We start from the raw sequence: 13479 nt of genomic DNA, 5'->3' as shown, positions 1-13479 counted from the left end.
TTTCTGAGAGAGATATATTTATTATTCCACCAATATTCTATGGGAGTAAAAAGAGAAAGGAAAATCAATTTAAAAAGGGAATTAGAGAATTACTAAATTGCCCTTATCCTTATTATTTATAAACTCATCCTCCTTTTATCTCTTTCTTCCTCACTCTCTCTCTTTCCTCTTCTTTTTCCCCCCGTGCACACCATTCTTTCTTTTATCTCTTTCTTCCTCACTCTCTCTCGGCTACTCTCTCTCTCGGCTCTCTTTTCTCTCTTGGTATACCACTTGTTCCTTTGATAAATCTCACCAATTCTTCTCAAAATCTCTTAATAAACACATATAAGTAGGTATTAGAGTGTGCATGGGTGTATATCCACTTGCATGCAAGCTCGATGTGTGTGTGTGTGTTCATACTTGATGCATGTGTACGTATGTATATATGATCCAATATATGCTTAAAGAGGTGATTTTATGATTGAAAAATGATTTTCAAAGCTAAATAAGTCTTGCATGTGCCTTGTTTGCATAAATCGGAGGTTTCAAGGTTGGAAACCCCGAAATGGGGCACCACCGAGAAACCACCGCCACCGGTGATGAACTCTGGTGAACCGGTGGTGAGTTGTGATGTTAAAACTGAACTCTAATTCCACAAAACTTGATTTTTGGGTGTTTGCATGCTTGGTTTGTTTGAATTTCAAAAAGGGTTTTGATTCTAAAAGTTAAGTTGATAATTGCTTGATAAGAATGAGTCGTTGAAGATTAAATCTATAAATTATGATTTGATTTGAATGATTAGATGAATTTAAAGCTAAATTAGACCATGCATGTGTTTATTTGATGTAAAAGCCGCATAGGGCTTTGGTTTATCAAAAAGGGATTGATTATAGTTGACAAAAATGATTGTTTGATGGTTATTGAAAATGATAAGTTAAATAGAGTGTTTAATGGAATTAGGGAGGAGAAAATCGAATATAAATATGAGATTATAGGTTGCCTTGGTTCGAATTTTTATTGATAAAGGAAGAAGAATTAAATTGGTGTGTTGTTCTTGGTTGGATTCATTAGAATTTAGGATTAAACCATGGAAAGATGCTTGCATGCTATGTATGAGATCAAAAATTGAATGCATGTTGGTTGTTCTTGAAAATCCGAATGATATGGTTATTTTTATGAGAATATTAAGTTGGATTAAGTGAATGTTTGATAGATTATATGTTATATCGATTTGGTATGAAAATTTACTTGATTTTGGGTGATGTTTGTAGAATGGCCGAATGGTTTATAGTAGTTTAAAAGGTCAAATTCTAATTTAAGTACTTGAAATGATCATGAAGATTAGTTAAGGATTGCATGTGAGATTTTTTTTGCTTGATTTGCTATGTTGGTTCGAATTAAAGTATAAAAGAAAAGGGGATGATTGATTTGTGTTAACTATGGTTGTCGTGTTGGTTTAAAGATGACTTTAGGATCGTAATTGTAAGTTTTGTCGTTTGATTATTCGTATCAAAATTTCAAGTATAAAGAGCTATATGTACTAATATAGAGTATGATTTGACTTCGGGTTGAGATAAGGATGTTTATAAGTCGATTGTCGAGTTTATATAAAGGTGTGAAGGTTAAGAATAAAGTATATGACGTTTGATGTGCTGTGTGCTTATGTGTATAAGCTATACTCATATATTCGAGTCAAGGGTATAATCGAGCTATCGTATTGAGTAATCGTTCCAGAAACGAGAGTTGAGAAACTGATTAAGATTTTGGTTTCATTGTAGATTCGGAGCGTGAGGGCATTCAGGCTAGGAAAGGAAAGGGTATACTAGGTGGCAGTAGTTCAACCTTCAGGACAGCGAATTCAGGCAAGTAACTCTTATTACTTGTGAGAATAGTTATAGAGAGGTTATTATTCATACCATGTAGAGTATGGTACTGTTAATGATTTGAGATACCCTGTTTTTGATCTTGATAAACTGTTATTGATAAGCTTACTGATTTAACCCTTTGGTGACCTGTCCTTTCTGTTCAAGTTTTTTATTAAGCAATGAATTGTATTGAACCCTATAATTACCTTTACGAACCTTTTTTTTATGATACCTTATTTCTTAATCACCCTATTGATCCTTGAAACAAATTTTGATCCTTCTGATTTAAGTACCTTGTTATCCCTGATTGAGAATCCTTAGAGTTGTTCCTTGCTTGTCATTGAATCACTTCCTTAACTTTGTTTTCTTGAAATTTGACTTAAGAATGAGTTTCGACTCGAAAGAGTCTGAATGATTTCATATTCTTGGTAATGATAAAATGAATTTAGAAAAACCTACTTCTTTTTCCAACTCAAGGTTTTCCAAACAAATTCCTGATGGATTGGATTGGGACGTAAGAGGCTAGTGGGAATAGTCCAGTCATGGTAAGAGGCTAGCGGGGCTAGTCCAATTTAAGGCTGAAATTATGCCGATTGGTACCTTAAAGACCGGATGGAGGTCGGTACGGGCTGATCACCCGTATTATAATGAAATGAAAAGATAAAGTGATCCAATCAAGGGTTCTATATTAATTATTTAAAATAGAACTGAAACATCATGTTCAGTAATTGATTCTTGAAAATGAAAATGGTTTATATCGCTTTGAAAAGAGTTGATTGTGATATTGTGAAGCTTAAAGCTCGTGAACCCTGATCTTAATCTGTTGATCATATAATTGGTTTCATATAATGAAATACTGTTGCTTTCCTTTCTGAAAGATCTGTTCTGACCCTTTAATGATTTGTGATGAATGTCGGCTTTCACCCTGCTTTGAGCCTTGTTCCTTAAAAGCCCCACATTTTTCCTTCATAACCCTTCCTTAACCCAAAAGATGGAAATCTGCCACCTAGAACAAATAAAGTAGAATGCCCTGAGATTGGTAAAGTAAATTATGGATTTCATATCGTAGAACTGCTTTATAGTTACTTGTCGAGTTTTATACTCATATGTTTTGTTTCAATCTAACCATGGCAGTTAAGCAAGAAGATGGCCAGGCTTAGGCGCACTGCTCGTAAGAGCGTTCCTGGTGGTCCCTATCGTGTTGAGGGATTCCGGTTGCCAGAGCAGGTGGTGGTATTTATGAGTGAGCGAGCGCTTAGAAGGAAAATTGTAAAGATACAATTGGTTATCTGTCGGTTCCAATCCGGAATCGATTATGTTTATTTAAAATTATTTTGGGGTTGTAAGTTATATTTTATGATTGGTAGTTTTAATCTTATCTCATACTTTATACTGTTTGATCCCGTTAGTAGTTAATTGGGGTTTATGCTTATTTAATTATTAGATTAAGGGTGTGTGGGTCCTCATTTCCTAACCCCGAGATTGAGGGCGTCACAGTATTGATTATGATGAAACATTTGCACCAGTTGCTAGATTACAAGCCATAAGAGTCTTTTCAGCTTATGCTGCTCACAAGAAGTTTAAAGTCTTTCAAATGGATGTGAAAAGTGCTTTTCTCAATGGAGAACTGGAAGAAGAGGTATATGTTGAACAACCTCCAGGCTTTGTAGATCCTAAATTTCCCAATCATGTCTACAGGCTTGATAAAGCACTTTATGGCCTTAAGCAAGCTCCAAGAGCATGGTATGAGACTTTAACTCAATTACTTCTGGAAAGTGGATTTCACATAGGCACAATTGACAAGACTTTATTCTACCTCAACCATGGAAAGGACTTACTTTTGGTACAGATATATGTTGATGATATCATATTTGGTTCTACTAATACCAAACTATGTGAGAAGTTTGCAAAGCTAATGCAGTCAAGATATCAAATGAGTATGATGGGATAACTCAGCTATTTTCTGGGCCTTCAAGTCAAGCAAACTGAAGAAGGCACTTTTATCTGTCAATCCAAGTATACCAGAAATTTACTGAAAAAATTTGGAATGCAAGATTGTTCTATTGCATCCATTCCCATGGCCACTGCAACCAAGTTAGATAAGGATACTGGTAAATCAGTAGATATTACTAACTATAGAGGTATGATTGGCTCATTACTCTATCTAACTACAAGTAGACCTGATATCATGTATGCTACCTGTCTTTGTGCAAGATTTCAGGCTGATCCAAAAGAACCTCACTTATTAGCTATGAAAAGAATTTTCAAGTACCTTAAGGGTACAGCTGATCTAGGATTGTGGTATCCTAGGGAATCAGATTTTAAGCTAATTGGTTACTCAGATGCAGATTTTGCAGGATGCAAAATAGATAGGAAAAACACTAGTGGAAGCTGCCAATTTCTTGAAGGCAGATTGATTTCTTGGTTTAGCAAGAAATAAAAGTCAATTTCCACATCAACTACAGAAGCAGAATATATTGCTGCAGGAAGCTGTTATGCACAGATTCTTTGAATGAAGAATCAATTACTGGATTATGGGTTAGAATTTTCTAAAATCCCTATTTATTGTGATAATCAAAGTGCTATTGCTATGACAGGTAATCCAGTTCAACAGTCAATGACAAAGCATATCAGCATTAGGTACCATTTCATAAGGGAACATGTGGATGAAGGTACAGTGGAACTACATTTTGTTCTAACAGATCAACAGCTAGCAGATATCTTTATAAAACCACTATGTGAAGCTACTTTTATAAGATTGGTAAATGAACTTGGAATGGTTTCAGGTACTTTCTCTAAATCTGCCTAGATTTTGTTCTCATGCATCAGACTTTATTATCAATGTTTACAGACTATATTATCTATATGTAATCTGTGCTTAATTTGAAAATTCTTTAAATGCTGATTATCTGATGTGGATTTATATACTCTGAAAAGTGTTTTGATTGTTCTGTGGTTATTCAATCCAATGAGGATAACTAGGCTAGATGCTGACCTAATAGTCTTTAACATACTAGAAATCCCATGTTTGAATTAGTTGTTTATGTGGAAACTCATTAACACAAGCAGATTCTGATATTGAGCTTAGTCAAGTTTACTTTGTGTATCTTATTACTAAGTCACAAACTAGATTCCTGTTTCTTATCTGTCAAATTCTGGTGTCAGTAAATCTTAAGAATGAACTAAGTGCTGATAAGCCTCACTTATCAAAAGAAAAGAATAAAAGTCAGGTACTCCTTTGAGATCTAGAGTAAAAATGTGAAAGGGAAGACCCAAGTGCATTGCTGGTATTAAGTAATATGCATTAGAAAAGAAAATATCTTTCTTGGTGACTTTTCACACTCTATGATTAAATCGAGAAATACTCTGATAACGGCATAAATTCTGATAAGCAGTCGTGACTCACTTACACTGAGAAGCCACTGTAAAAAGGAATTGTAAAAGATGCATAAAATGAGCACAAACAGTTGAGGTGGAGTCTTGCATAAATTTATTCTATAGTAGACATCATGACCGATGACAGATTTTAAGCATTTTTCTTAGTTATACCTTATTTCTAAGATGTACTGAAGTTGATCAGACTTTAATCCTTATATGATATTTTGCTGAATGCACACACTTTCACTCCATATGAATGATGAAAATTACTGTGGTGATTAAGTTGTTTTTGACAAACAGTTAAGTGTCATTTGCATAAATTCTGAGGACAAGTTCTGATGGAAGTTCTGATGATTAAACTCTGAAGAAAACAAGTCAGTATTTGTATGAAGAATCACAGAAAAAGATATTCACTATTCGAGTACATAAGCCATGTTCTGATGACTGTTAAAATCTGATATGAGTTAAGTTCTGATATTAAATCCTGATGTAATTTTTGATGCTTACGTGGCATTTTTCTTTACTTGACTTATTTATGGTAAAATCTGAAATCATATTTAAATCAGAATAAATTTGGGTAAGTTAAAAACAGTCATAATTATTATGGGTTAGTGGTTAACGTGTATGTCTTGAAAAACTACATGTGCACAGTAATTGTCAATTATTTCTCGTGCTCATTAGCTCTTGCTTTAGATCTTTTACTGACTGTTATTATTACACATTAGTCTAGGGAGTCGAGGGATCATTAGTTTTACTTGTAATTGTTAAACACTCCTCGCGTCCCTTGGTATTCTATTGGCTATTTAAACTAACTATTCATTCAGCCAAAACATCTTCCATTTTCTCACAAACTCATTCTCTTTTTATTATTATCAACAAAAATAGTTCGTTTCAACCTGTTCCTGAACTATGAAACCTTCAATATCGAGTTGAGTTGTGATGATTGGCAACAAGAGTGGCATGTCACTACCATTCCTGAAGAGATCTGGAACTCAGTTCCACAAGAGGTTCACACAGACCTCTTGGTCTTTTCGATAGAATACCATCTCCATCTTAATCGTTTGGAAGAGAAAAGGAGAGAAGCTCTCCGTCAGCAAGAACGGATCATCCATCTTGCAATGCTCTTCGTCAGCAGCACAAGGAGCTAGTCGACAGGTCTTCTTAGACTAGGACTAAGGCTGTTGATGTTAAGAATCTTAGAATAGAACTATCTTGTAATTTTTGCATGTAATTGATAAATTTCATGAAATGTACTCATCTGATATATTAGTGAAATTTCCTTTAATTGCAAGATTTGTTCTTTGTTTCTCAAATTATATGACTGTGCATGTTTTAATTGCAATTTGTTAATCTTTACTTCATCATTTTTAACTTTATCCTGTGATGAATGTTTTGATTTAATAATGGTCAATAATAAATTTTGATGATTTGAGGAAATAATTGAAGCACGAGTTCATGCATCTGAACCTGTGATAGTTGAAGCTGAGAATGTTACTTCTCAGAAAGAAACAGCAGCTCAAAGTTCTGATACTTTGAAAAGGAAATTTGTAAATTCTGATGCTGCTGAAGCAACTCCTTCATTGGCAAGGAGATTGATAGAAAATGAAGGTAAGGAGGTATTTGGCTAAGGCTATATCAGAAGATACTGAAGAAGCTGAGGAAGGGGATCAGGAATCTCTGATCTCACAAGAACCAATTATTATTACAGCCCTTCCAGCTCAAGCCAAAGACACTGCTAATGACACAGTTCTTACCCCTCTTGTCTCTCCTATTAAAGCTACAGATGATGCTAAAGAACAAATTGATATTTCTGAAATAGATATTCATAATTTGAATATACCTGAAGTTCTTTATCTGGAAGCTCCATCTACATCAAACACACCAGCTCTAGAGATAAATTCTGCTGAACAGAATTTAGATGATGTAATTCCTGAATCTCCAGTTGCTTCACACACTGTTGAGCTCTCAGAACAGAATGAGTCTTCCTCAAGTTCTGATGACAGTATTTCTGCTGAGACTCCAGTACCTATTCTGGGCAAGGAAGAATTGGTGAAGAAATTTGTTGAAAAGGAAGCACCTATTCCTTGGGAGGATACTCACAGAGGTGTTGAGTGGACCAAGAAGTGGAATGAATCAGATTTTATTCCATGTTCTAAAATTCTGACAGAACATATTGCTAAAGCTGATGAGTTGCTCACAAATGCTAATTTCAAGACACAACTCAAGATCACAGCTCTGTCTACTAAACATCTTCAAGGTATACATACTACTACTCATGAAAATGTTGATACACTCATAGAACAAGCTGATAAGCTCGATTAGGTACTCAAGCTTGACAAAAAAAGGTATATCAGACCTATTTTTGAAAAAGTTGCAGCCATTGAGAAAACTCAAGAGAAGCAACTGACCCAAATTGCTGAGGTTAATCAAGCTTCTCAGAAAGCTCAATTGTATGAAATCCAATCTTGAACTTCTTCTTTCTCTCTTACTTCCTGATGATGCCAAAAAGGGGGAGAAGGTAGTTAAGTCCAAATGCTCACCTACTCAAGAACTGAAGAAAAAGGATGATAAAGGTGATGACCAGGGAAACTTTGAAAAGAGCAGAGGTCAAAAAAAAGTTCAAGGAAAATCTTCTATACAAAACAAGTCAAGTTCTGATGCTGTGAATGCTCAAAGACTGAAGTCCAGTGGTGATAAGCAAAGTCTGATGTCAAGTTCTGATATTTTGATTCAGTTAGGATCTGAAGACTATCAGAAGTTCTTGCAAACTCTGAAGTTAAAGGGGAAGCAGACTACTGTTTATTACAAAGATCCTAAAATCCAGACACTTGATGAGGAGATAACAAGAAGATTATTTCTGAAACACAATCCAGGATTGGATTTAGAAACTCTCAAGGAGGAAGAAGCTAGATTTGCTGCTGAGAAGACAAATCCTAAGACTAAAGCTTCTGATATAAAGAAACCTCCAAGGCCTAAGGAAAAAGGCATTGTGATCAAGGAAAAGACAAATTTCGAAACTTCAAAGTTCAAGACTAGATCACAGACTGAGAGTAATCCCAAAGACAAAGGGAAAGGAAAAATTGATGAACCAACCAAGTCACTGGACTTGAAAACTTCTCAAGATCTGATGAAACCAGTGTGTAAAATGGTTCAAGTATCTGATGATAATCTTATTGAAGATGAAACTGTTCAAATTCTGAAAAGAAGAAAGATAAGTGAAGATTCTAAAACAACCTCTGACACTGCTCAAGTTGTTGTTCAGAATAAAGGACAGGAAGTTACAGAAGAAACAACAAATTCTGATCAAGCTATCAAGACATCAACTGCTGACAATGCTCAAATTGATTTGAATAAATTGACCATTGCTGATAAGAAGAAGCTTTTATGGAAGAAAGCTACTCCAGTTGAACCAAAATCCAATCTCATGATTAATCAACTTGCTACATTTGGGTTGAAAGCCAAGCAACCTAGAGATAGAGCTGGATTAGGTTCTGATAAAGAGAAGATTCAAACAGGAGTAGAGGTTACTCTAGGAGATCCTTTCATATTGACAGACAAACCATATGAACAAATTAAACAAAGGCACCTTGACAAGGTGTTGTCTGCTCAAGTTGTGATAGATGCTCATGATAAGGAGAATCTGAAAGAGAAATTAATCTTATTTCTCAATGATGGAAGGACTTATAGATTAGCTGATTCTAATGTATTAAAGAAGTCTATCAGAGAACTTCAACATATTCATTATCTTCTGGAAGTAAAATCTGATGTTACAAGAAGATGGTCAGAATATATTTTGAAGGCTATAGAGTTCTATTCAAAATCTCTGGTACAAAGACTTCTCATTACAGTCCAATGATTAATGAAGGTGATGGAAGAGAAATTCCCATGCTGAAGAATTCTGCTAAGGTGGAAGTTATTTTGAAAGGAAGATGCTTATGTTATAATGAAAACTCTTCACATCCTAAGGTTATCAAACTTGGTGATGGACTTGAAAGAACATCCATTCAAACCCTCAGAACAGCCATTTATCAAATTGGTGACAGTACATAAGAAGAACTGATGCAGGTCAAAGCACAGTTAGCTGAAGTTCTGAAGAAAGCTGAAGATAATCTGATAAATGATTTTGTTAAGAATCATTATGGATTCAGATTGATTCAGTGATGTTGGTAAAGCTGGATGTTTTGTAAGTTGTAATTTATAGTCTTATTAAACTCTTATTGCATTTGAACTTAAGTGTTTTTGACATCATCAAATCTATTAACTTGTATTTTCTTACATAATTTATAAGTTGGGGGAGATTGTTGGATATATTTGAGATGTCATGTCTAATATGTTTCATGTTTAGTTTTCAGATCTTAACTAACAGGAAATATCAGTTCTTACTGAAATCAGGACTTATTGGAAGTCAGGACTTAAGGATATCAGGACTTAGATTATCAGAAGATAATATCAGAAGATGGATATCAGAACTTAAGCACTGGAGGACTAACAGTTAAGGAAGGAAGCTGATTTACAGGAAAGAAGATCGAAACTAATACAGAATAAGATATGCATGGAAAGAGTTCGAGGACTAGAAGAATTATATAAGATATCTGGTTGATATATTTTAGGAGACAAAATTATATTCCATATCAACTAGAAGTTATCTTGTAACTGTGTGTCTATATAAACACATACATAGGTTTACTCTATAAGAGTTACGATCATCGAGAAGATCATATATTGTAACCTAACAGCTCTCGTGATATTTGTTCATCACTAAGAGAGAACAGTTCCATTATAACAGAGTTTGTTATATCGAATACATCTGTTTTCTGTTACTTGTGCTTTAAATCGATTTGATTGTATTCTACACTGTATTCAACCCCCTTCTACAGTGTTGTGTGACCTAACACATCATATCCATCGCATATGGAGAATAAATATAATTCAACCTGATATATAACAAGAACTCATCAATTAAGAACACAAAGTCAAACTGAACCGTAAGATAATTAACTTTGCAATAAATACTAAAAAAATCCCTGGCAGCGGAGAGTGCGAGTGTACACAATCGCGAAAAAGAGAATGTAATAGTAAGTACCAGAAATTGTTCCTTAAGGTCTGTATGTTTGTATAAATCGTAATTAATATCCAATAATTAGGTTGTAGAACATAATAATGGGGTGGTGATTATAATAACTAAACTAATTAATTAACAACTAGATTAATTCACTAAATTATATTAGCAAATGAATCAGATTAATTTCATATATGAGAAGCTGAGTCAAGATAATTAATTCCCCCTAATATGTTCGTGTCGATAATAAAATAGTGTAATACTAGAGCAAGATCACAGTTCATTAACCTGAAATTCAATGATTATAGCTTTCTCTCAAAATCACTATGGTATAGATTCTGTAATTATACTAACATATGTTTATGCGCAATTTAACTTTCAAAATACAATTAAGCACCAATTTTACATGGCTATACAAGGTAACAATATATGTCTATTGTTAGGTCACACACACTGTAGAGGGGGTGAATACAGTGTATAGTACACTCAAATCGAACTTTAAGAACTTAAGTAACAGAAAACAAACTTTATTGAACCAATAAACTCTGTTACAGTATGGAACTGTTACCTCTCAGTGATGAACAAATATCACGAGAGCTGCTAGGGTTACAATGAATAATCTTCTCTAATAATGATAACACTTATAGTGTAAACCCTATATCTGTGTTTATATACTACACAATTACAAGATAATCGCTAATTGATATGGAATATAATTCTGTTTCCTAAAATATATCAATCAGATATCTTTTCTTCCAAGTATTCCATTCTTCACGGAATTCCTTCTTCATGCATATCTCTTCTTATGTTTATCTTGATCTTCTTTCCTTTAATCAGCTACTGTCCTTATCTGATTATCCTTCAGCACTTAAGTTCTGATATCTATCTTCTGATGATTATCTCCTGATAACATACGTACTGATATCCTTAAGTCCTGACTTCCAGTATAAGTACTGATCAACAGTTAAGTACTGATTTATCCTGTTCAGTAAGATCTGAAAGCTAAACATAAAACATATTAGCCATGACATTATCAAACATATCTAACAATCTCCCCCAACTTGTAAATTAACATAATATACAAGTTTAACAGATATTTGATGATGTCAAAAACATTAAGTACAAATGCATGAGAATTAGACTAGATAACTACAACTTACAGTCCTTAAAGTTTTTACCAATTTCAACTTCTGATAACAACTTCAGTCTGTATAAATATCAGAATTTAAGCAGTTGTAGATCTTCGACTTGGCTTCTTCATTTTCTGATCTCTCTGATGTCAGGAGTTGTTCTGAGATAGTTCTTCAACAAACATTTCTCAGCATATCTTAGTTCATCAATCATTCTCCTTTTAACATCTTTAAGCTCTGCAGTATCTTCACCAGTTTGAAAGATTGCAGCTCTGAGATCATTGATCTTTGCTTTTCTCAACTCCTGATCTAGTCTTATAACATAAGCTTTGTCAGACTCTAGATTGAATTCAAGTCCCTTAATACCAAGATACGTTCTGATCTGTGCAGTATTAGGCTTCATATCAACAATATCACCATTGTGATCTCTGTACTTTGGAACATATATGCTGTCAGACTTAACAGAATAAAGCCTTTTCTGTCTCTGAATCTGTTCTTTTAAGTAGTTTGCAGCAGTCCCTGTTATTCTGTCATCCACTTGAAGTAAGAAAAGTACATGCTCCAATCTTCAAAATACTTCAATGGAATGGCATTTTGTCTTATATGATAAACCCTACCATCTGTCATGAAATACAACATGATGTATTCTTTCAAGTAGGTATGGTAAACCATCTGTACAGATTCCAGTTGATTCAATCTCTCAGGATTTGCTCCAATACCTGGTTCACTCAAGGAAGTTGGATCATTGGTAGTGTTGTGTACTCTTCTTTCATCAGCACTTCCCAATCCAGTTTTATCTCTAGCTTCCTTTCCAGTAACTACTCTTGCTTCAAAACTACTTGCAGTAGTCTTCAAAGATTGAGTCTGTTTTGCTTTAGTGAATCCTAGTAGGAGTGTCTTTGATCTATTTTCTGATATCAAGTTAACTTGAGCTCTGTCAGAGGTTACTTGCTTCTTTTGAATATCAGAACTTACAATTTCTTGACTCTGAACAACTTGAGCCATGTCAGAGGTTGTTTTAAGAACTTTTCTTGAAGTCAGAGCAAGATCATCTTTTTCATCAGTAATTTCTTCTTCCTCAGGAGGTACATAAACCTTGATAGGTTCACCAACCTTTTCTTTACCCTTGGATCTTGGATCTATTTGTGGTTGTGATCTAGCCAATGTTGCTTCAGTATGTGTCCTTTCTTTGATCACAATGCCTTTGAGTTTTGGAAGTGACTTTTTACCAGAAGCTTCAGATTTAGATGTGACTTTCTCTGATTTAAGTCTGGCTTCTTCTTCCTTTAAACTTTCCAAGTCCATTCCTGGATTTTCTTGAAGAAATAACTGTCTTGACATTTCCTCATCAAGATCTAGAAGTTCATCAGAACTTATCCTTTTACCAACAACAGAACTTATTCTTTTCCCAGTATCAGAACTTGTCCTGTGACTAGCTTGTCTTGATGTAAACCTTCTACCTTGACTATGACCGCTACCCATTCCAGAGTATCCTTGATCATCATTTCCATCATCTTTTCCTTGCAGTGTCTTGTTAGTTTTGCATTTGGACTTAATTACCTTCTCCCCCTTTTTGGCATCAACAGGTAGTAAAAGAGAGATAAGTAATTCCACTGACGATTGGATTTCAGTAAGTTGAGATTGCTGAGAAGCTTGATTTGTCAGAATGGCATCAATCTGAGCTTGTTGTTTCTCTTGAGTTTTCTCAATATAAGCAATCCTGTCAATGGTAGGTTGAAAGAACTTTTTCTTATCAATTTTCCAAACTTGTTCTTGTTTGATAAAGTTCTCCTGAATCTTGTGTAGCTCTGCATGAGTAGTTAAATGAAGACCTTGTAGATGTTTAGTACTCAATGCAGTGACTCTAAGCTGGGTTTTAAAATCATCAGAATTTAACATTTCATCAGCTTTAGTCAAGTACTCAGCAAGATGTAATGCATTTGGAACACAGGAAACTGAGTTCCATTCCTTAGTCCACTCCTGACCTGCAGGAGTTTCACTCCAAGGTACTGGTGCATCCCTGATAACAAACTCCTTTACCAGTTCAGACTTAGGAAGAGTCGGT

This window comes from Apium graveolens, chromosome 9 (genome assembly GCF_009905375.1).
Source record: "Apium graveolens cultivar Ventura chromosome 9, ASM990537v1, whole genome shotgun sequence".
Taxonomy (NCBI): domain Eukaryota; kingdom Viridiplantae; phylum Streptophyta; class Magnoliopsida; order Apiales; family Apiaceae; genus Apium; species Apium graveolens.
This window is presented reverse-complemented; position numbering follows the sequence as displayed.